At 43.5% G+C, this 20,744-nt stretch overlaps 1 protein-coding gene across 9 annotated transcripts in view; it reads right to left on the reverse strand.

The window, feature by feature from the left end:
• RALY (RALY heterogeneous nuclear ribonucleoprotein) overlaps positions 1-14,596 on the reverse strand; it is a 77,084-nt gene extending 62,488 nt beyond the window's left edge. For 2 of the 9 annotated variants that reach the window (XM_064475755.1, XM_064475754.1), the window contains exon 1: positions 14,050-14,490. The gene's annotated coding sequence lies outside the window, so the exon portion shown is untranslated. Of the gene's footprint in view, positions 1-14,049; positions 14,491-14,519 lie in introns of those variants that run through there. The other 7 variants (XM_064475756.1, XM_064475753.1, XM_064475757.1 and 4 more) reach the window with 7 other exon arrangements.
• Positions 14,597-20,744: the final 6,148 nt, after the last annotated feature.

Genomic DNA, 20,744 nt, shown 5'->3' on the forward strand with positions numbered 1-20,744 from the left:
ACTTCAAAATTACTAGTAATATTTAAACTAATCCAGCTACAAAAAATATTTTGAGTACATCAAAACTTCAGGAAGATACGTGGTTTATCCTGTGATTTCACGCATCCCAGTTTGAGAAACTCCAACATAGTTTATCTATTCACTCAAAAAATACTTAGGTCCTATGGTAGGTACTGGGAAAACATTAATTAACAAGACAGACATGGTTCCTACCTTTGCGGAGCTCAAGGTCCAGTGGGACATAATGGAAAGAAGCCATATAAAATAGGAGGCACACACTATATACAAAAATAGATTTAAAAAAAAGTTTCTTCTGTATAGCACAGAAAACTATGTTCAATATCTTATAATAACCTTTAATAAAAAAATATGAAAACAAATATATGTATGTATATGCATGACTGGGACATGCTGCTGTACACCAGAAACTGACACTCTGTAATTGACTATACTTCAATTAAAAATTAAAAAATTAAATAGGAGGCATGAAGAAACACTAAACTGAAGATCTCGCGTATATTCCACAACCTAGTGACCCCTTATGATACTTTTTCAACCTCTTTAGACCTGTTTTCTTGCCTATAAATGGAAAGGGTTTTATCAGGCAGTTGCTGCTAAAAACTCCTTTCCAGCTCCAAATTCTATTAGCATCACAAGAACTTAGCCCAATACCCTTTTCAAGTTCCTAACACTTATTAGCTTCCTCATTTTATCTGGGAAATCGTGATCAGTTGTCATGGAAATTGCCATGCTCCTCCACACATTGGATGATGATGTTACAGTAATTACAAGAAAAAGGGAACAGGCAGCAAGAGTCACTCAGAAAGTCACTCACTGTCAATACACAGGAGCTGCTCTAACTGAAGTGGAGGGTGAGGGGAACGGACCAGGTACTAGCTCATAAGTAAAACAGTTTTGATTTCTATTGGATGTTGTGATTTCTTTCATGAGACAGCAGGCCCATTTCACCCCAGCTTGTGAGTTGTTAGATGCAAAAAAAAAACAAACCAATTTTACAAGGATGAGGTTCACTGAGCCTTTACTAGTTTGTTTGCTGTTCTTCTGAAGTCCTAAGACAAGTCAAAGACAGATTTGCTGGGCAACGGGGGCACCAAAAGTTCCTGGTAAAATTAAGATAATTCATCCAGTCCCAGGGACTATGAGCACTAAAACTGGGCAAAATCTCTTCAATATTAGAGTTCCATCTAGAACTAGGTTGACCCAAGCAGGTGGCAAAAATAAGTACAGCTGACTAACTGTTTCAAAAGAAAAAAGCTAGCCTGGTGATAAATGCCAGTGCAACTGGCACTGGGCTTGGATAGCAAAGAAATCACATGAATTGGTGTGGGCTTTGACAAACTTGAGAATAAATATGATCTTAAAGGAGCCAGCCAATAAAGGAGCATGTGGAACTAAGGAGAGAAATGAAGAACATGATTCTGTAAACCCAAGCATTTTGTTAAATTGGCCTGGATCTCCAAAGGCTTACCCAAAGATCAGAGCTGCATCCCTTTGCCTCAGAGTCCCAAAAGAGTTAAGCTACAAGCTTCTTAAACATGGACAGGCCAGTGCACAGTCATAATACAGGGGAGTCCACTGTAGAGGGCTCAGGAAGTGAAGCCTGTAGAATAGTTGGGGACTTCCCACTCCTGTGAATAGGAAAATGCTCATGGGCAGCTTCAGGCTCCAGCCCCTGCTACATTCTCAAAAATTTTACTCCCTATTCAGGAGAACTCAGTCACCCTCATAGCCCACATGCCAGGGCATCTGATCTCATATTATCTCCAGTGAAAGCCCCAATCTACCCAGGCTGGGGTCCCACACAAGATAAAAATATTGCAGGCTAAACAACGCAAGAGGCTGCCACTCTGCAACCTCTGATCCCGAGGGTAAGATCCTCTGAAAATATCTGGAACAGAAAGGATTTAGGTGTTCCCTAACGACTCCAAGCTTTTATCAGAGAAACTGCTTTTCTAAGGAGCTATCCAGGGTCCTAGGTTACTCAGCTCCTGAGCTTTAGAATCCGTGATTTCATAGCCTTCTTCTCTGGCTTGATCCACTGTCAACTTTTTTTTTTTTTTAAGACTTTTAAAAGATGTTTGCTAACAGAAAACAGTCTTATTCATATGAGTATCACCCACAGCATAAAGTATCATGCCATCAAATGGTCATAGGCACACAGAATACTACTCCTGTAAGAGCTCTCAGTGCCCACATCAAAGAACCTAAGGCCCAGAGAACTGAAGGTGACTTACTCAAACTCACAGAATGAGTAAATAGTGAAAAGGAAAGGGTACAGGCTTTGAAGGCAAGAAGGCAAGAAGGCAAGGCTGCTGTAAGGTCTTGGGCAAGTCACCCAACCTTTCTCAGTCTGTTTTCTCATCTGCAAAATAAGAGTACTATCTATTTTTGTAGGGTTGCCACAAGGATTAAGAGATATTGCCCACTAGATAAAACCACAAATTTACAGGAAATACAGAAGACAGAGGAACATATTAAACACACCACAAAGACACAATGAGCAAAATTTCTACAGGAAAAAACAATCCAGCTCCTTCAACAAAAAAGGGAGGGGGAAAAAAAAGTGAACTTACAAATTAAAAAAAAAAGACTTAAAAGACATAACAACCAGGGGTAAGGGGTATATAGCTCAGTGGTAGAGTGTGTGCCGGGCATGCATGAGGTCCTAGGTTCAATCCCCAATGCCTCCGTGAAAGCTGGGGGTGGGGAGGGGCAGACAGACGTAACAAACAACTAGAACATGTGGACCTTATATAAATCCTAACTCAACAAACTGTAAAAATAAGATTGTGACATTTACAAGAAAATTGGAAATTTGAACACAATCTGGATTTTGATGGTAGTAAGAACTGTTAAATTTTATAAGGTCTGATAATAGCATTGTGATTGTGTTTTTAAAAATCATCTTAGAAATACACTATGAAATATTTAAGGACAAAATATGACAGCTAAGCTTTCTTCAAAGCACAGGATGAGAAGTAGGTAGGGGTACAAATGAAGACTGACTATGAATAGATAACTACTGAAGCTGAGTGATGGGTACATCATGCTTCATTAACCTATTTTGTCTACTTTGTATATGTTTGAAATTTTCCTTATTAAAAATAAAACCAAATTGGTTAGGTTTAAATCCTGGCAACTCCGTTTACTAGCAGTCGACTATGGGCATATTTCTTAACCTACAGGTGTCTCTCTGTATGATAAGGAGCAACAGAACCTACTTCTTAGGGTTGAGGTGAAAATAAACGATTTCTAATACACATTTATGTATTATATTTAAAATTTATATGCAGTATGTAAAAAACTTTATATGTAAATATATGTCATACATATAAATTTTATATAAACATATGCCTTATCTAAGATTATATATAAACTTATATAGATTATACACACACACACACACACACACACACACACACACACACACACACACACAAGGACTTAGCACACAGTAACTTTCAGTAAATATCAGCTCTATTAGTATGAACACAAGTTACCAAGTATGGTATCTCAACAAAGTGGTCACCCAATTTATGGAAGATATTGTTAATATAAACGGCAGTGTCAGGTCTAGAACCCAGGTTGGACTTTTAATCAAGTACTTGACAAGTCCCCTCAACAGAAGGCCTAGAAACCCTCTGGTCAATGTCCCACTGACAGCTCTAATGCCCCTCGTATCTCCTGACAAATACCCCAGGACCTGACATAGGATCAGGAACTGACTAATGCTTAACATGCCTCTCAGAGAGCAGGCAGGGCCACCTTATTTCCCCAAACCAGGTAATTTAAGGTACATTTTCTAATATTTGCTTATAGAACAAAGGAAAAAGGCTCTAAGATATGATCAATGTTCATGCCAGCCTTCAAAGTGATTCGGTAAAACTACAGAAAATAAACATCCAGCTAGGGTCGACCAGGCAGGATAAAAGCTGACAAAGAAATAGCAATTTTTCCCTGAGCAAATATACAAGTAATAGATGAGCACTCAGACACCAAACTCTTTAGGTCTTGGCATTCCCCTTCCTCCCCCTCCATTTTAAGAGAATACAAACTCTCTTTTGACATACTTCAAGTATGACTGTTTGCTGGATTAATTTCTTCCCTAAAATAATGTAATTCATAGGCAAAGAGGCCATTCCTATCCTATCCAATTTAAATACAAATTGGCTTGGGAACAGTATTTGCCACCTGCTCCAGGAGGCTATGAGAAGGCACCACCCACCCACAAAGTATGGGACATGCCCTCCCCACTCTGCTCATTAGCAGGAATACAATGCCACTTGATACAGTCACCTATCTATGTTTCTGCTCAAGTTGTTCCCGTTGCACAGTATGTCCTTTCCCCATCTCTGGAGCCTATATCTCCTGTGACCATACTTTCTGGAAACAAAGGGGGAGGGGAGAGCAGCACAGCAACTAAGATACCTGGGTGCTGCTTCTGGGAAGTCTGGGAGATTTGGTCCAGCCACAGTTTCATAATTTATAATCACAACCAGACAGGATATTAGAATTGGGATGATCCTGCATAATACATGGTGACTATCCTTATCCTACAAGGCCCAGCTCAAATGCTCACTCCTCCATAAATGACCCTTGAAGTAATCTCTCCCTCCTTTGAACTTCCCACTCTACCCCTTTATGGTACTGCTACCTGAGAGTTCATATCGTGGTTCTTAAAATTAATATCTGCAACTACACACTGACCAGAATGACATAAAATGAAAAAGACAGACAATGCTAAGTGTTGCCAAGGACGTGGAGCAACAGGAATTCTTTCATTCACAGCTGATGAGAGTGTGATCTCGTATGCCTCTGAAAACTATCAATAACTACTAAAGCTGAACCCTATGACTTGAGTATGTGGTGGGAGAACATTCACTCACTCTTCCCCCTTAACAATTTTGCCTACAGTCCTTTGCTCCATCATAGCCTGTCTAAATGCTTCCATCATTCTTTCTCCCAATCCCAAGCCTGGTCCAGATCACTCTTCTTGATCACTCTAGGCACAACATCTCCCCTTCTATGGAAAACTCTATTTACCTATTACCTCTGACAAATGACTCAAGGATTCTTCACATATAAATTGCATCATCTGGTTTCATAATGCATTTTTAGTAACATTATCTAACTTGCTCCTCACAGTAACACTGTGAGGAAAGCAAGATATAGGATATTAATCTCATTTCATTGATGAGAAAATGGAGGTTCAGAGAGGGAAAATGACTTATTCCAGTTTACCTGGCCAAATTAGTTCCAAGGAACAAGAGTAAGACCTTAGTCTTCCGAACCAAACTCTCTACACCAAAACTGCCTTATTATTAGCTGTATCTTCATGATTACCTTCTAAGAGACCATAGGTTTCCTGAAGGCAAGAGTATGCTTTACACATTTACATCCCTCACAGCACTAAGGAAGACACTTAGTGGGGTCCATACAGTTTAGCTGACTGATTTCGATATTCTCCCCAACCTCTGAGGACAAACACAGGCATATTTCCTCTTCTTTTGAGACCTCATAGGCAAGGCTAAATTGTTGGAAGAAATCATGAAGACAACATAGCATTCCAAATAACATTTATTTTTTGAGGGTAGGGACAAGAGAAGAAGAAGAGCCCTTCAAGACAGGGTAAATCAATGTTCCCTCATTTCCTAGGGCTCCATGCTGAAGTTGTCAAAGAAGACTGGCAGAGACAGTAACAACGAACCACAGTTCTGTCAGTTAATAAGTCACAAATTGATTAAGTGCCAGAAACCACACCTCAAATAATTCTACTAGCGAGCAAAATAGAGAGCTATTTTATTTCAAAACTGAGTATAATAAAACTTAAAATAATTCAATATGAAACTTAATTTTCTTCATTCCTAAATAAGAAGCTACACAGTGCCAAATCTTTCTAGAAGCCAGCCAGAGAACTGATGTGAGGAGAACAGGGAAAGCGCTAGGCAGATGTATGAACACCCAAACCTGAAGGACAATGTTGTCCCCTACCTGAAGGTTCTTGACTTTACACACTGGGTGTCGGACACCTCAGCAACAGAGGATAAACCTTGGATAACAGGCAGAAGAAAGGAAGAGAGGGAGGGAAGGCTGAAAATAAACTGAAACACTGGAAGTCAGATATTCAAATAGGTCTCCCTGCCTAGTGATACACCCATCAGTTCTGCTATTTCCAGTCTGAACCCTCAACCCAAATATCCAGGCCAGGGTAGCAAGAGGTAAGAACAAGCTAGGACCTGTTGTACTTCTCCCTGTCTCTCTCAAGACTGAATGTGATTTGAAGGCAGGAATCACGTGTTGTTTGGTTTTTATGTTCTCCTTAGGGAGTACACATAGCAGGTACTCCAAATTCCTGGAACAAATGGTTGAACTTAGGGATGGAAGGCCGTTGGACTTCCAAGCACAATCTTGCTACAGCAGCTAGGTAAACTATTTAGCAGGGTAACTCTACCTAAGATCCCAATTTTAGTAAGAGTTAATTTAATCGGTGTGAAAAATCATTTCAGGGTGAGTCTTTAAGTTATGAAGAAAACTTATTCTTGTGTTCAACTGATTCAAGCATAGCGATATTATTATATTGGAAGCACCATTCCTCAGTGCCAGCTTACAGCCATATGGAAGAACAAAGTCCCAAAGCCTTAAAATGGTCTGTGTAAGCAGGGAGCAACATTTGACTTCTCAGTGTAGCATGATCATACCTTCCAGAAAGGAAACCCAGACATAGAGAAATAATGAGTTATGGAAATGATTCTTTTAAATCTGCTGAGCTTGCTTTCCCTAACAAAAAGAATTAAAGGAAGCTAAACAAACAGATCAACAGATACCATGCAAACATCACCTGTAACTAGGCTTAGTGAAATCCTTAATAAAACAAACAGGAGACTGCTAAATACCAAGTAAATACCTCTGGAATGAAGAAAACCTGGCCAATAACATTAAGCTTCTAAATCTGGCCTTCTAAATAAGAATACTTACTTGGAATAAAGCAATGATTCTTATCTTGACAAACAGAACTACTCAGGCTCTAGAGATGGCATTTCAAGGGTCAGGTAACTTCAGCCGAGTTATCTACCTCATAAAGCTAAAGCTCTGAGGAAATGCAAATTTTTGGTCTAGTGTTTTTCCAGTCCTAGTACTGCTTGGGAATCTTATAGTGGTTTTTTATTTTCCTTTTATTCTATGATTTTAAACAGTTTGCCACCTATTTAGATATAGTTTGTTAGTCTTAGACTTCAAGTTTGCCCCATGGGACAACAGCTCCAAGTTTATGATGGAACTCAGTAGACTCAGTTCGATAAATTCATTTCACAAGCAATTTTTCAGCAATATGTCCACTCTAAAAAGCAATATCCATCTGTTTACATACTGAAAGGTATCTGTGAATCCAGAATTTAACCCTGTAAGATACTCTCAATCCTCTAACAAAGCCCTTTCTCCTTCCAGAGATGAATCCTTAAGCCACTTCCATAAAATCAGATATTCAGACCATTAAGAGGTCAAAGTATGATTCAAGATTATCCAGTCCAACCCCCGTTTAGAGACAGGAAGACTTGTCAGTAAACTTCACCCAGGGAGTACTAGGTAATTACAATTAACATGAGTTTGGCAAGCAGTAAGAGCCCATGAAAGCTATCTCCCCCAGTGGGACTGCACTGGGCATGTTGGGAAGATGGCCAGATTTGCACTTTAGTCAGTGGAGCACTCCATATACATGTGTCTGAGCCTCAGAAAACCTGAGTATTCAATCACAAACTCCCCACTCCTACTCCAGCATAAAGAGCAGAGGGCAGCAGACAGTCTAAATGGCTCTTTGGGGATATAGACTAGAATTCATCCTTCCTCATCTCCTCCCAGGAGGTACAGCACATTTATTCATATGTAGGTCATTATGAAGTAACAGAAAGACACTAAAACTCTAAGGAAAAAGGAAGGCCTGTAGAAACAGAAGAGATAACTAACAATAATACTTGAGCAGATGCCTGTCTCTAGTTATTCACCGATTATTCCTCCCTAGAGAGGAAACTCCAATCCTTTTTCTGTCCCCAGTCCTCACCCTTTGGCCCCCCTAGATTATTTTATGAGGAAATAGGGCCAGAGAAGAAAAAGGGCTTGGTCAAGCCCACACCAACTCAGGGACCAGACCAAAGATCCTCAGACTTAAGACTAGGCTCCCAATTCATCCCAATGCCCTTTCTCTCTGGTCCTGAGAGTCCATGAGCTTCATGCCATCATGGGTCTGAAACTTTCCTTTCAGTACCCAGGGGGCAGCTGTAAGACAGCAGGCTAATATTACTACTTGCCACCTTCTCCCCTCCAGTTGTACATTTTATATACAAAGCTAAAACTGAATAAAACTAGGTTTTTATGGACACTCATGTGAAAACCCTCCTATGTCCACCCCTACACCCCTACCATTGCCTAACTAAGGAAGAAATGGGAGGAGAGAGGGAGAGAGGGTGGGAGGGAAGAGAACGGAAGAAAGAAAATCTCTCTCCAAGATATACACTGTCTAAATTATCATCCTAGAATCATAAAATGTTATTGCTAGAACGGACCCTGGGGGTCATCCAGTCATTATTTCCCATTGTTACTCAAATGAATAAACCTGGCCCTTTGAATACGCCTGGACTTTCACCACCTGACAAAAAGACTGGAGCATGGAGCAGGGTCTCCAGTCTCTAATAAACATCCCTCCTGGTCCCTCCCCATCCTGTCCCACTCTCATCTGACCTGTCTCAGCCCACTCGCTCCCCTCCACTACAGTATTTAAGCTACTGAGTTCTGCTCCCCTTTTGAATGAAAGCTCCTCAAGCTATTTTACTCATCTTTGTTTTCCCAATGCCTAGCAGAGAGGAAGCAGAGGTGACTTAAAGAGGGACACTAATAAATGGAGAGAGCAATGCCAAAGGATGTTGTCTAGAGAAAACATAAGCTTTCCTTTCTTTTTTTTTTTTTTTAACATAAGCAGTCTTCAGGGCTGTGCAAGGCCTGGATGTCTAAGAGCTAATATTTCCTCCTTTCCAAAACCAGTGTCTACATCATCCAGTTTAGCCAAGGACAGTTACCAAATTTGCTGTGCTGTACTCTCCCTCACCCCTGCTCCCCAGTCGCTCCCCTCGGAGAACTACAATCAATAACTGGAAGAAGGTAAGTGAAAGCAGACGCTACATGAGAAATCCTCCCCACCTCTTATGTGCTCCTCCTCCAGTGTCCTCACCTTAATAAACAGCATCCCTGTCTATACAACTGCACGAGGTGGAAATCTTGAAGTCTCCCTTGATTTCTCCTTTACCCTCCACACCAACAATCTATGATTGCATCTCATCATTCAATTCCATCTCTTCTCTACACACACACACACACAACATTCATTTGAGACACCATCACCTCTTGCCTGCACTACTGCAAAAGCCTCCCAACTGGTCTCTTTGTCCATGGTGCTCTAGCCCTCCAATCCATTCCCCGAACAGCTAGAGATACCCTTCTAAAATACACGCAGGATCATGGCCCCCTCACCAAAATGAAGTCCAAACTCTCCAACCTGGGCAACAAAGCCCTTTTATGACTTGGCCTCTGCTCTGCCAGTCTCATCTCTTGCACATCCACCCATCTCATGCTTTATGCTCTACCCAGGAATCTTAAGAAACTTATTTAACCCCTCTGGATTTGTTTTCTCACCTACAGAATGAGAATAGTAATAGTATGTACCTCTCAGGGTGGTTATGTAAGGAAATGAGTTAACACATGTTAAATGCTTAGAATGGCACCTGGTAGATATAGTAAATGGCCAAAAGTCTCACCTATTACCACCACCATCTCTAGACATGCTATTCCTCCTGCCTAGAACAGTCTTTCCTGTCTTGTCCTCAACTCTCCCAGTATCTTCTTTTCCTGGTTTACGTCTAGGAACCAGGTCAAGACTTAGCCACTTTCTCCAAGGAAGCCTTCCCTGACCTTCCAAGGCTAGGTTAATTACCATTCCTCTGTACTCTCAAGATGCTTGTCCCTGTCACAATTCTAACACTATTTCCTTGCCTTTCTTCCCTGCCAAGACACCCAAATTCCCAAGCTTAGTATTATGCAAGGCAGATGCTTAATAATCGTTCCATAAATAGAAAACTTTCCAATAATGAGGTGCCCAGTGAAACACAATCTCAACAGGTAGCCAATTCAAATGTTGGCCAGGTGGCTGGCTGGTTTTCATGACTTTAAGTCCCTGAACTACAGGATTGTATCCAGTAAACAATTCAATACACTCTGACCTTATTATCACACTCAGGGATTTAGACTTTAATATGTAGATGATGTTGGCCCATTACATTTTTAAGGGAAGTGCAACATGCTCAGATCTGTGTTTGTTGACCTATTATCCATCCCTGCAACCCTACCATCCCAACCCCCTGTCAGCATCAGGACAAAATTCCAACTACAAAAACATAAATACATACCAGGAGAGTAGGTATAGCTTAAGTGGTAGAATGTGTGCTTAGCATGCACAAGGTCCTGGATTCAATCCCCAGAACCTCCTCTAAAATTAAATAAATAAATAAATAAATAAATAAACAAACAAACAAACAAACAAACAAACCTAATGACTTCCCCTACCAAAAAAAAAACCTTTAAAAAAAAAAAAAAGTAAAGAAAAAAAAAAACACATAAATACCATATCCCACCACTGCATCCCCCCAAATACACAAAGACACAGACAGTCAAACTAAAGGGAATTCTGAAAGACTATAAATGTAGCATTTAATTCCATCTTAACCACCTGCAAGCAATAAGGATCCATAAACACCCTCTAGGAAACCCAAAGCTAATCCCTCTTGTGTGCCTTTTGGAAAGAGGAGGGCACAGAGAGGGAGCATTTCATAAAGGTAATCCATTTAATCATCCTGAGTAGTTCTGATCCGAGCTGCTGTCATAGCACAGCTATTCCTGATCACTGCAGCCCCATATGCCCAAACCTGGGATAGTGAGAAAGGAAGATGCAAACAAAGCGAGGGTGGGAAGTCCTCTGGGTTCTATTTCAAGAGCAGGAGATCTCTTTGGATGATACAGAAGAAGCTAGCAGAGATCTCCAAAAAAGACTTCAATGATAAGGAACTTTAATATACAGAGCAGGGGAAAGAGGGGGAGGAAGCTTAATCAGAGGGGTACAATCAGGCCTAGGTTCTTGCTCTGGAGCTGCATGCCACACCCTACTGCAGATGAGTTCTAGTAAACATTTTGGATTTACAGAGCACCATGGGGTTACATGAGGCACTTTAGAGTACCAGCTTTGCCAGTCACAAAAGGACAAACATTGTATGATTCCATTTATATGAGGTACCTAGAGTAGTCAAATTCATAAAGACAGAAAACAGAATGGTGGTTGGGGGTAGATAGGAAGTTAGTGTTTATACAGAATTTCAGCTAGGGAAGATGAAAAATTTTTAGACATGGATGGTGGTGGTGATGGCTGCACAACAATGTGAATATACTTAATGCCACATAACTATACATTTTTAAATGGTTAAAATGGTAGATTTTATCTTATGTATATTTTTACAAAAGAATAAATAAAAGCACACTGGCTTTCTCTTGTCTGCAATTATCAATTACATGACCCTAAGCAAGTCATCTAACTTCTCTAATCCTGTTTCTTCTTCTGTAAAACAGGGATAATAACACTGCCTAACTCATACAGTTGCTCTAAGGATCAAATAAGATACTCCACAGAAAGTCCTTAGTCCAGTGACTCGTACATGGAAAGTACTTAATGAATGTTAGCTATTATTTCTACTACTACAACTACTACAATGCACTTTCACAGCCATTTCTCATAGTCCCCCACAACCCTGTGAGTTTACAGATAAGGAAACTGAGGCTCAGAGCCACAACGAGTAGCTGAGTTCATTATGTCACATCAAATCAAATTCTTTGCCCATGAGAGATGTCCTGTCCTCACCAATTGTTAATTTGGTGATCTAAGTAAGGCAAGTGCCATAACCTTGCTATGTCGCAATTCTCAATTAGAGCTGTAAAAAGGAGATATAAACCAACTCTGCGAACTCTCTCATAGAACTGGATGAGACATGAGATCAGATAATGGTTACAGAAGAGTACTATAAATCATAAATAAAGTAACTATACAATAAAAGTGATGACTTACGAGAACTGGTACACATGTGCACAAAACCTGGCCTCCTTTTAATGCTAAACCTCCTTTCAATGCTGGGACTAAACAACTTCCTTGTGATTTCAAATTACTCAGGATTCCTGGTCTTAAGGCCTGAATAAGTAGTTTAGTGCCCTTTCAACAGGTGGTAAAGTATGGTAGAAATAAAAATAGTACTGGACAGGTAGGCAGAAGACTGGAATTCTAGTTCTGATTCTGTCACTAAAGCAGTCTGTGAATTTAGACAACTTACTTCCCCTTTCCAAGGTTCAGTTAACAGGAAAGGGAACAGGCAAATAAAAAAGTTGGACCAGATTAAGACCCCTTCCAGCTCCTATATACAACGCTTAAGTCCAGAATCTTCAGACTTCAAAGAACTAATGCAAACCTCAGGAGACTCCTCAAGACCTGGCCTAGGAACTCCCCTGCCTGATCTTTAGACGTTGGAAAATTAGAACACTTGCCAAAGTTAATTTTAGTTCACTTTTACCCCTTTGGGCCTTATGTGAAAATAGGAGAAATAAATCCCTATTTGAAGGCACAGCGAGCAGAAGCAGTTCATTTGAGCCACTTTCTGCTCCCCTTCCCCGAGTCAGGATTTATAAACACCATAGAGAACAAGCAACGTTTGGGGAGGAACATACCACAAATATAAAAAACGGACCTTACTGTTCTTAAGGACTTAACGCCTTCCTTGAACCAAACCCCCAGGTAACATCAGTTGTGTTTGAGATCTGGAGTCTCTGCACCCAACAACTTCTAACTGGCAATATTAGCAAGAAATCCATAGTAACTTCCTTTCCCTCCCATAGATCCAGAATGGGATTTCAACCACAGTGGACACTGGCCCAGGGGTCAGGGAGAAGGGAGTTACATCTCTTAACTAATGGTGTAACCGAAGGTTAAGTCAAAAATCCCTTCTGCACAGGCTCACACTAAGAAATAAGTAACAGGTACTAACACCACGGTTTTACCCTTCTAAGGCTACTGTGATTTGGAGCACATTATTTAACCTCTCTGCCCCTTAATTTCTGCTTTTGTAAACGGGGATAACCCCAGAGGCCGTCGTAAGCATTAAATAAGACTTATGAAGTTCCTGAGTCAAGTCCATTAAACGTTACCTGTTGGTATTAAACACTACTCTCACATATTCCCTCACTGAATCCAAACACCCTTCGAGGCGACTTTCTTTCTCCCTTTTCACTGAGAGGCAAACTGAGGCTCCGCGGCCAAAGAGGATGCGTGAAGTGCGGAACACAGACTCAGCTCCAGGGCCTGCTGTTGTTCCTCTTTAAGCCCAAGGTGTGCATCGAGCCCAGGACGGGGAGAAGTGGGGGCCAGGGAGGCGCTCAGCCCCGCGGGGAGCGAAGTGCGACCAGTTTTGCGCGCCTCCGGGAGCCTGCAGCCTCAGCACGAGAATTAGAGCCGGAAGAAGCCCGCGGCCGAGGGCAGAGCCCGGGCCGGGCCCGCCCGAGGCCTCCCCAGCGCGGCCTCCGCTCCCTCCTCCTCCCTTCGCCGGGCGGGGCGGGGCGCGAGCACAAAAGACTCCCAACTTCCGAGCGGGCGCGGGGCCCACCCCGCCAACTCCTGGCCCAGGCTCGGCCGGCGGGGAGGAAGCGGGCAGGGAACGCCGGGGGCGGCCAGGAGCGGGCGCGGGCGGGCCAGGCCGGAGACCCAGGGCGGCGGGACCCAAGGGGAGGGAGGTCCGGGGGGAGGGGGCCGGGAGTTACTCGGGCTCCCGGGACTCCCAGAATGGCCGAAAGAAGAGTTTCTAAAAATAGGCAGCGGCCCGCACCGAGAGGTGGGAGATCAAAAAGGAACAAGAAATACCCACCCGCACCTTTAAGGAGACGCCCGCGGCCCCCACTCACCCGCGCTGAGAGGTCTGGAGGAAGCCGCGCGGCGCGGAAGGAGGCGGTGCCGCCGCACACGGGGGCGGAAGGGAGGGAGAGAGGGAGGGACGGAGGAAGGCGGCGGCCCTGGCCGCGGCGTGAGGAGCTGAGCACACGCGCGGTTGTCTTCCCCACCGCCGCTACCGCCCCCTCAGCTTCTCTCAGATCAGCCAACCCTGCGCCCGCGCCGCTCGCGCGCCCAGCCGCACTGACAGCAGCGCGAGCCCCGCAGCCGCGAGTCCTTCCCTCGGCCGGCACCACTGGGTCAGGGGGCTGGGGGCGCCCGGAGCGGCTTCCCTCAGCTAGGCCCCGCCCGCCGCTCTGGCCCTAGTCCGGGAAACCCCCTGCCCCTGCCTCGGTATCCAGAGAAGGACACGGCGACACTACGGCGAGGAGTCACAATCCCGCCCTGACACAGCCAGCTCCCCAGGCGCACGGGCTCTCCCCACCTCCTCAGCCTAGGTTTGGAAAGGTCCAGAGCTTCGGCGGGGAGACGAAGAAGGAGGGGCCTGGGCGGGGCCTGACAGGAAGGAGGGACTGAAGTGGGAGTCTGGGGAGGCGGGGCTAGGGCGGGAAAAGAGACTCGCTTACCCCCACCAAGCTGAAGGCGGGGCGGGGCTGAGAGGTTGACGGTGCCGGAGAGGCGCGCAAGATGCGTATGGAAGACAGTGGAGGCCTCGCAGAGGCAGGAAACAGGGAGGTGCTTGAAAGGAGGGGTTGTGGGCGGGGCTAAACGGCAGCCTGCCCAGAGGAGGAGTCAAGGGTGGAGGAAGGCTCGGGCGAGGCTGGGGAAGGAGGGGCCCTTGGCGGGGCGGCTGAGGAGAAGGTACTGGAGGCGGGGCTGAAGAGAAGTCTAGAAGGGTGGAAAGACTGTAGCGGGACAGAAAGAGGCGGGCCCGGAAGCCTAGCGGGAAGAGGGGGCCCAAAGGTAGCCTCTGCGGAGGAGCCGGAAGGAGGGTTGACCCAAAGGACGGTGGGGAGGTGGGGTAGGCCTGGAGGTGGGCAGGGTCTGAAGATAGGGGCCCAAACTAGGCTGCGGTGGGCGGTGCCGAGGGGTGCGGAAGAGACCAAGAAGGAAGGAGTACGAGGTTCGTCCTTTCACTTTCAAGGAAACTATTGCTTGTAGTGGACGAAGTTCCACGCTGCCCGTTGGGAGTGGGCGGAGACACCACCGTGAGGGCGAGTCTGGGGAGGAGGTGCCATTTCCATCTGAAAAAAGGTTAAATTTAAGTAAATTTACCCTTTGGGGTGCAGGACATGTTTTACAGTTTGATCTGGATCTGGATGTTTGTACTCCCTCCTGAATATTTCTCCTGTTGAAAACTATCACTTAAATCAGTGTTCCAGCCTCCGCGGAACAGCCGGAGGGGGGTCTTCCCAGAGCACACAAGGACCACATACCTTCAGTCCTCACCTATAGACTTCCCTGAAGGCTGGGAAGACAAATTCTCTATGCATCGTCCGACTTGTGATTTTTGTGGTTGTATTTTCACATCACTTCCCCCCAGAACCTGCCTAAGAGGATTCTCGAAAACGGGGCAGAGTTTGAAATGAATCCTGCCTGGATCGGCTAGACCAGCAATTGTAGCTATACTTCTGTTTGACGACCTCTGTCTCTCACATCAAAAGGAAGAGAAATCAAATTAGAGGGATGGTGACAACTTGAAAGCAAGGCCAGGAAAGTTCTTACGTCTTTCCCCACCTCTTCTAACTTCTGGTTTCTTCTTCTTCTCTCTCTTTTTTTTTTTTTTTTTTTTTTTTTTTTTTGGTTTCTTCTATGTCTGAGGTCTCTACTTAAATATAACCTCCTCAGCGAGGCCTTCCCTGAACACCCGGCTTAAAGGTGTTCACTAGTTTGGTCTCTTGTTCATTTCCTTCATGGCCTTTCTTAGTCTTGTCATTTATTAATCTATTTATGTGTTTTTGCCCGTCTTCCCCACTAGAAGGTAAGTTCCATGAGACCAGGAATCTTTGACTGTTGTATACATCACTATGTTACCAGGCCTAGGGCATAGGCCTAGTGTTCAATAAACACTTGAGTGAATGAATAAATCCATCAACCAATTAATTAATCCAGTCCCTGCCAAACTCCTCTGCTGTTTCTGGCCACTCCCTGGCTCCTTACCTCCCTCTCTGCGTACCAGCCTTACCATGTTTGCTTGAATACACCGCAGTCTTTCAGCACCCTCTGCTGTAGCACTTTCTCTACTTGGATTGCGCCTTCCCTTCTGCCTAGATGCTTTCTATTCATCCTTCAAGACTCAGCTCTGGAACCACCTCCCCTGAGAGGCCTTCCCTGACCTCCCATCAGCCCCTCAACAAGGCAAAATGAGGCACTCACCCCTTCCCGTTTGTGGCCTTGATTATACACCTTCCCTGTGCTGGTGACATCCTCTTCCCTGCGGGCACTGAGAATTTTTTTTTATAGCCTATAAGGTCCTGTCTCCTTTTAGTCTTCTGACCTTATCCCTATTGTACTGCTCTCACCTCTTCTCACTCTACTCCAGCCACACTGGCCTCCTTCCTGTTCTTCTGACATCCCAAGCATACTAGTAATCTTAGGGCCTTTTCACTTGCTCTTGTGTCTGCCTCAAATGCTCTCCTCCCAGATAGTGGCATGCCTTTACTCCTTCAGGTCTCTGCTCAAATGCCACTTCCTCAGAGAGGCCTTCCTTGGCCCAAATTTAAAATAGCAACACTCCATTCCTCTGCATTTGCTCACACCCTTTCCTGTTGAATTTTTCTCCGTAGCACATACCACCTGAAACATAAGTTTATTGTCTCTCTCATTCCTACCTTCCACTACAATGTGATCTCCACAAAGATAGGATTTTGCCTGTTTTGCTCGTTTCTCAGTACCTAAAACAGTAGGTCCTCATTTAATATTTGTTGAATAAATGGCTTTGAATTCAGCAGAGAAATGTTAGGAATACACTGCATTGTCCAAAAGAATCCCTGAAGATTACAGTATAAAGGGAGATGTTTCTGAGGAAATATGCTGGCAACACTTGCTAACATTGGAGCATTTACCAGTTGCCAGGCAATCTGCTAAGCACTGTTCAGGCTTATTTAATTCCCACAACAGCCCTATGAGGTAGATACTATTATAATCCCTATTGTACAGAAACTCTGGCACAGAGGGTAACTTTCCAAGGTCATTCAGTTAATAAGTGGTAGAGTCCAACTTTAGAGCCTGCATGCCAAATCCCTATACTATCCTACCCTCCTAATTATTAAGGACCTACTGTTATTGGCCCAATAAAGGTGAAGAATGAGAAACAGACATCCTTTTGACTTCTGGGCAGTGTAGTATAGGGTATGGTGGCTAGAATTGTGGCAGAATTTTTTCTTAGCAACTGTATTAGTCAGGGTTCACAAGAGAAATAGAACCAATAGGAAATGTTTAGATATATATAAGAAGAGATTTATTACAGGAAATGGTTCACATAGTTATTTGGGCTCAAGAAGTCCCATGATCTGCCATCTGCAAGGTAGAGGTCCAGGAAAGCCGGTATGTAATTTGGTCCAAGTCCACAAGCCCAAGAACCAGAAGCACTGATATCCAGTGTCCTGGGCAAGAGAAGACGGATGTCTCAGCTCAAGCAAAGGAGCAAATTCACCTTTCTTCCACCTTTTTGTTCAATTCAGGCTTTAACAGATTGAATGATGCCTCACATTGCCCTTCTTTACTTAGTCTACACATTCAAATGCTAATCTCTTCCAGAAACACCCTCACAGACACACCCAGAAATGTGTAACCAGCTATCTGAGCATAACTTTGCCCCTCAAGTTGACACATAAAATTAACCATCACAGCCACCAAGAGGGAAGCCAGCTAGAGAACAAAACCATCACATGGAGGAGGTCAGGACTGAGAAAATCTTGCAGAAAAAAATGAGCCAGAGACCTGATAAAATCATACCTGAAGCTTGACCCACCACTGGACTTCTCCATCAACAAATTCATCTTTAGAGTTTGAGTAGTCTGAGTTGGGGTTTTTGTAACTCACAAAACCAGATTTCTTAGCAAAAACAGATGAGTAGGATTCAGCAGGTGAAGGTATTAATGCCTCACATTTTTATGGGGTGTTTGTTTACAGAATGCTGGAGAGTATTCCAGAGGGAATAGCAAATATGAAGGCAGGAATGTAAGAGCTGGGGGTTTCTGCAGCACAAGGTATGAGTTGAGTTAAGAAAGATGGGATATAAAAAGTAGGCTAGAATTAGTATCTGGAGGAACTGTTTTCTCCACTCAACTTCTACCCAGTGGGAATCATTGAAAGGTTTTGAGCAGAAGTTGCTTTAAAATGATAAAGTGTCAAGGCAGAAGAATTTTTAAAAGTAGTCTGGTACTACTGATGATGTTTAGCAGCTTTTCATGTTCCTGTTGGCCATCTGCATTTCCTCTTTTGGAAAAATGTCTGTTCAGTTCTTCTGCCCATATTTTAAATGGGTTGGTTGGTTGGTTGCTTTTTAATTGAAGTATAGTTGATTTTAAGTGTTGTATTAGTTTCTGGTGTACAGCATGGATGGACTTAGAGGCCATTATGCTAAGTGAAATAAGTCAGACAGAGAAAAACAAATACTGTAAGATATCACTTACATGTGGAATCTAAAAACAAATACAACAAACTAGTGAATATAACAGAAAAGAAACAGACTCACAGATGTAGAGAAGGAACTAGTGGTTACCAGTGGGGAGAGGGAAAGGCAAGATGGAGGTGGAGGATTAAGAGGTACAAACTATTGGGTATAAAATAAGCTACAAGGATGTATTGTACAACATGGGGAATATAGCCAGTATTTTATAATAACTATAAATGGAGTATAACCTTTAAAAATTGTGAATCACTATGTTGTATACCTATAACATATAATACCAACTAGACTTCAATTTTAAAAATATGATATTGTAAAATAAACACATAAATAAAGTTTTTTTTTTAAAGGAAGGGGAAGAAAGCAATCTGGTACAACTCTGGGTTCTGTTTTTGTACCCATTTCACGAATGAGGAAATGTGACAGGGCCAATGCCTCCCAGGTGAAGAAACCAGGATTTGAACCCAGGGCCATCTGAGCCCCAACACATGCTATCAATGACCTCCTCCCTCACCACTGGAATTAATTCTGCCCTCTGAGCTCACCCTGAATGGGCAAATCCTTCTTCAGAGATTGACAATGGTATCTGTAGAGATACCCAGGTTAGAATTAGGAAGATGGATTCAAGGAAGGGAAGAATAAATATAAATAAAGAATAAAGATACCTAACAGGTATCTTCATCAGAGGCAAAGAATGAAGGCAGATAAGGAAGGCAGGTGAATGAAGAGGAGGGAGCAGGTGGTGGGGGAGAATCAGCAGGACCTGGAGAAGGAGCAGATGATGATGGAGGGATATATGAAGGAAGAAGTGATGGAGGAAGGCACAGAGTCGTTATTAGAACAGGGGTTGCAAAATCAGGTGCCTATAGGGCCAGGCAGGTCCCATAAGGGAGCAAAGTGGGTCAAGTGTAATATAACAGGGAGTCATGCCCCTTCTAGAGGAGGCAGCTGGTACTCATGTGGGAATATGGGTACCCAGTGTTGGCAGTTGCCAGGTCTGAAAAGAGAGAAAAAAGCTAATTTAAAATTTTTATACAAAGTTATCTGTTCTTTTAAAATGCTGGCAACCAGTTCAAATTTTATAAAGAACGAAAGCGTGGTGCTGACTGAAGGACCCACATCTTAAGCCTGGGTTGGCCTGTGGGTTGCCATTTCATGCCTTCTCATCAGTTTGGGTCCAGACCCCCCTTCACTGCTTACCAACTGTGTGTTCACGAGCAAATTACTTCACTCCTCAAGTCCCAGGTTCTTATCTGAAAATGGGGATAATACCCCACGTCACAAGGTTGCTGTAGGATTTTTCAAAATAAAATATATGTAAAACACGTAGCACATAGTGCCTGGCATAGAGCAAAACACTCAAAATAGTTTTATCATCAGCATGAAAGTTATTCTTTCCCCTGTAACCCATAAAATCATTAACTAGTAGAACAGGAAAGGTCCTCAAAGACATCATCTCATCCAGGGGTTTTCAAACCTGTTAAGCTACAGAGCCCTCTTTTAAGCCAGACTTTTCACAGAAAAGCAATGCATAAACAGATGGGGGAGGCAGATGGCTTTGTTTGAAGTGGGAGAAGGGAACCCAGAGTCCTTCCTACTAGGCTTCACTACCCCAGCCACAAACCACCCTCCTTAGGCAGTGATCCCTCCATAAAATCCCAGGCTGTTGCAAAGCAGGGTTTTGAGAATCACCATTCTATTCATTTCACAGATAAGGAAACTGAGGCTCAGAAAAGTGCAGAGATATGCCTAAATGTCAGGGACAGGGAGGGATTCCTGCCTCCCAGGCTAATGCACTTTCCAATGGGAATGACACACCCTCTTTCCTATCCACTTGCTTGAGAATAAACCGTCTTTTGTCCCCTCCTCGACTGAAGTGAGAAGTAGCACCACTAGCATTGCCCCAAAGCCCTGGGATATAGCCCAGATTCTCAGGTGCAAATTAGGAATATAAAATGAACTCAGACTAACAAAGGCAGAAAAGGAATTTATCACAAAGGTATCAGGGAGCTCCCAGAACTGATGGGAAGGCTGGAGAACCAGGCTCAGAGAATTGAAATGATGGAATCAGGGACT

The sequence above is a fragment of the Camelus dromedarius genome, chromosome 18, assembly GCF_036321535.1.
Source record: "Camelus dromedarius isolate mCamDro1 chromosome 18, mCamDro1.pat, whole genome shotgun sequence".
Taxonomy (NCBI): domain Eukaryota; kingdom Metazoa; phylum Chordata; class Mammalia; order Artiodactyla; family Camelidae; genus Camelus; species Camelus dromedarius.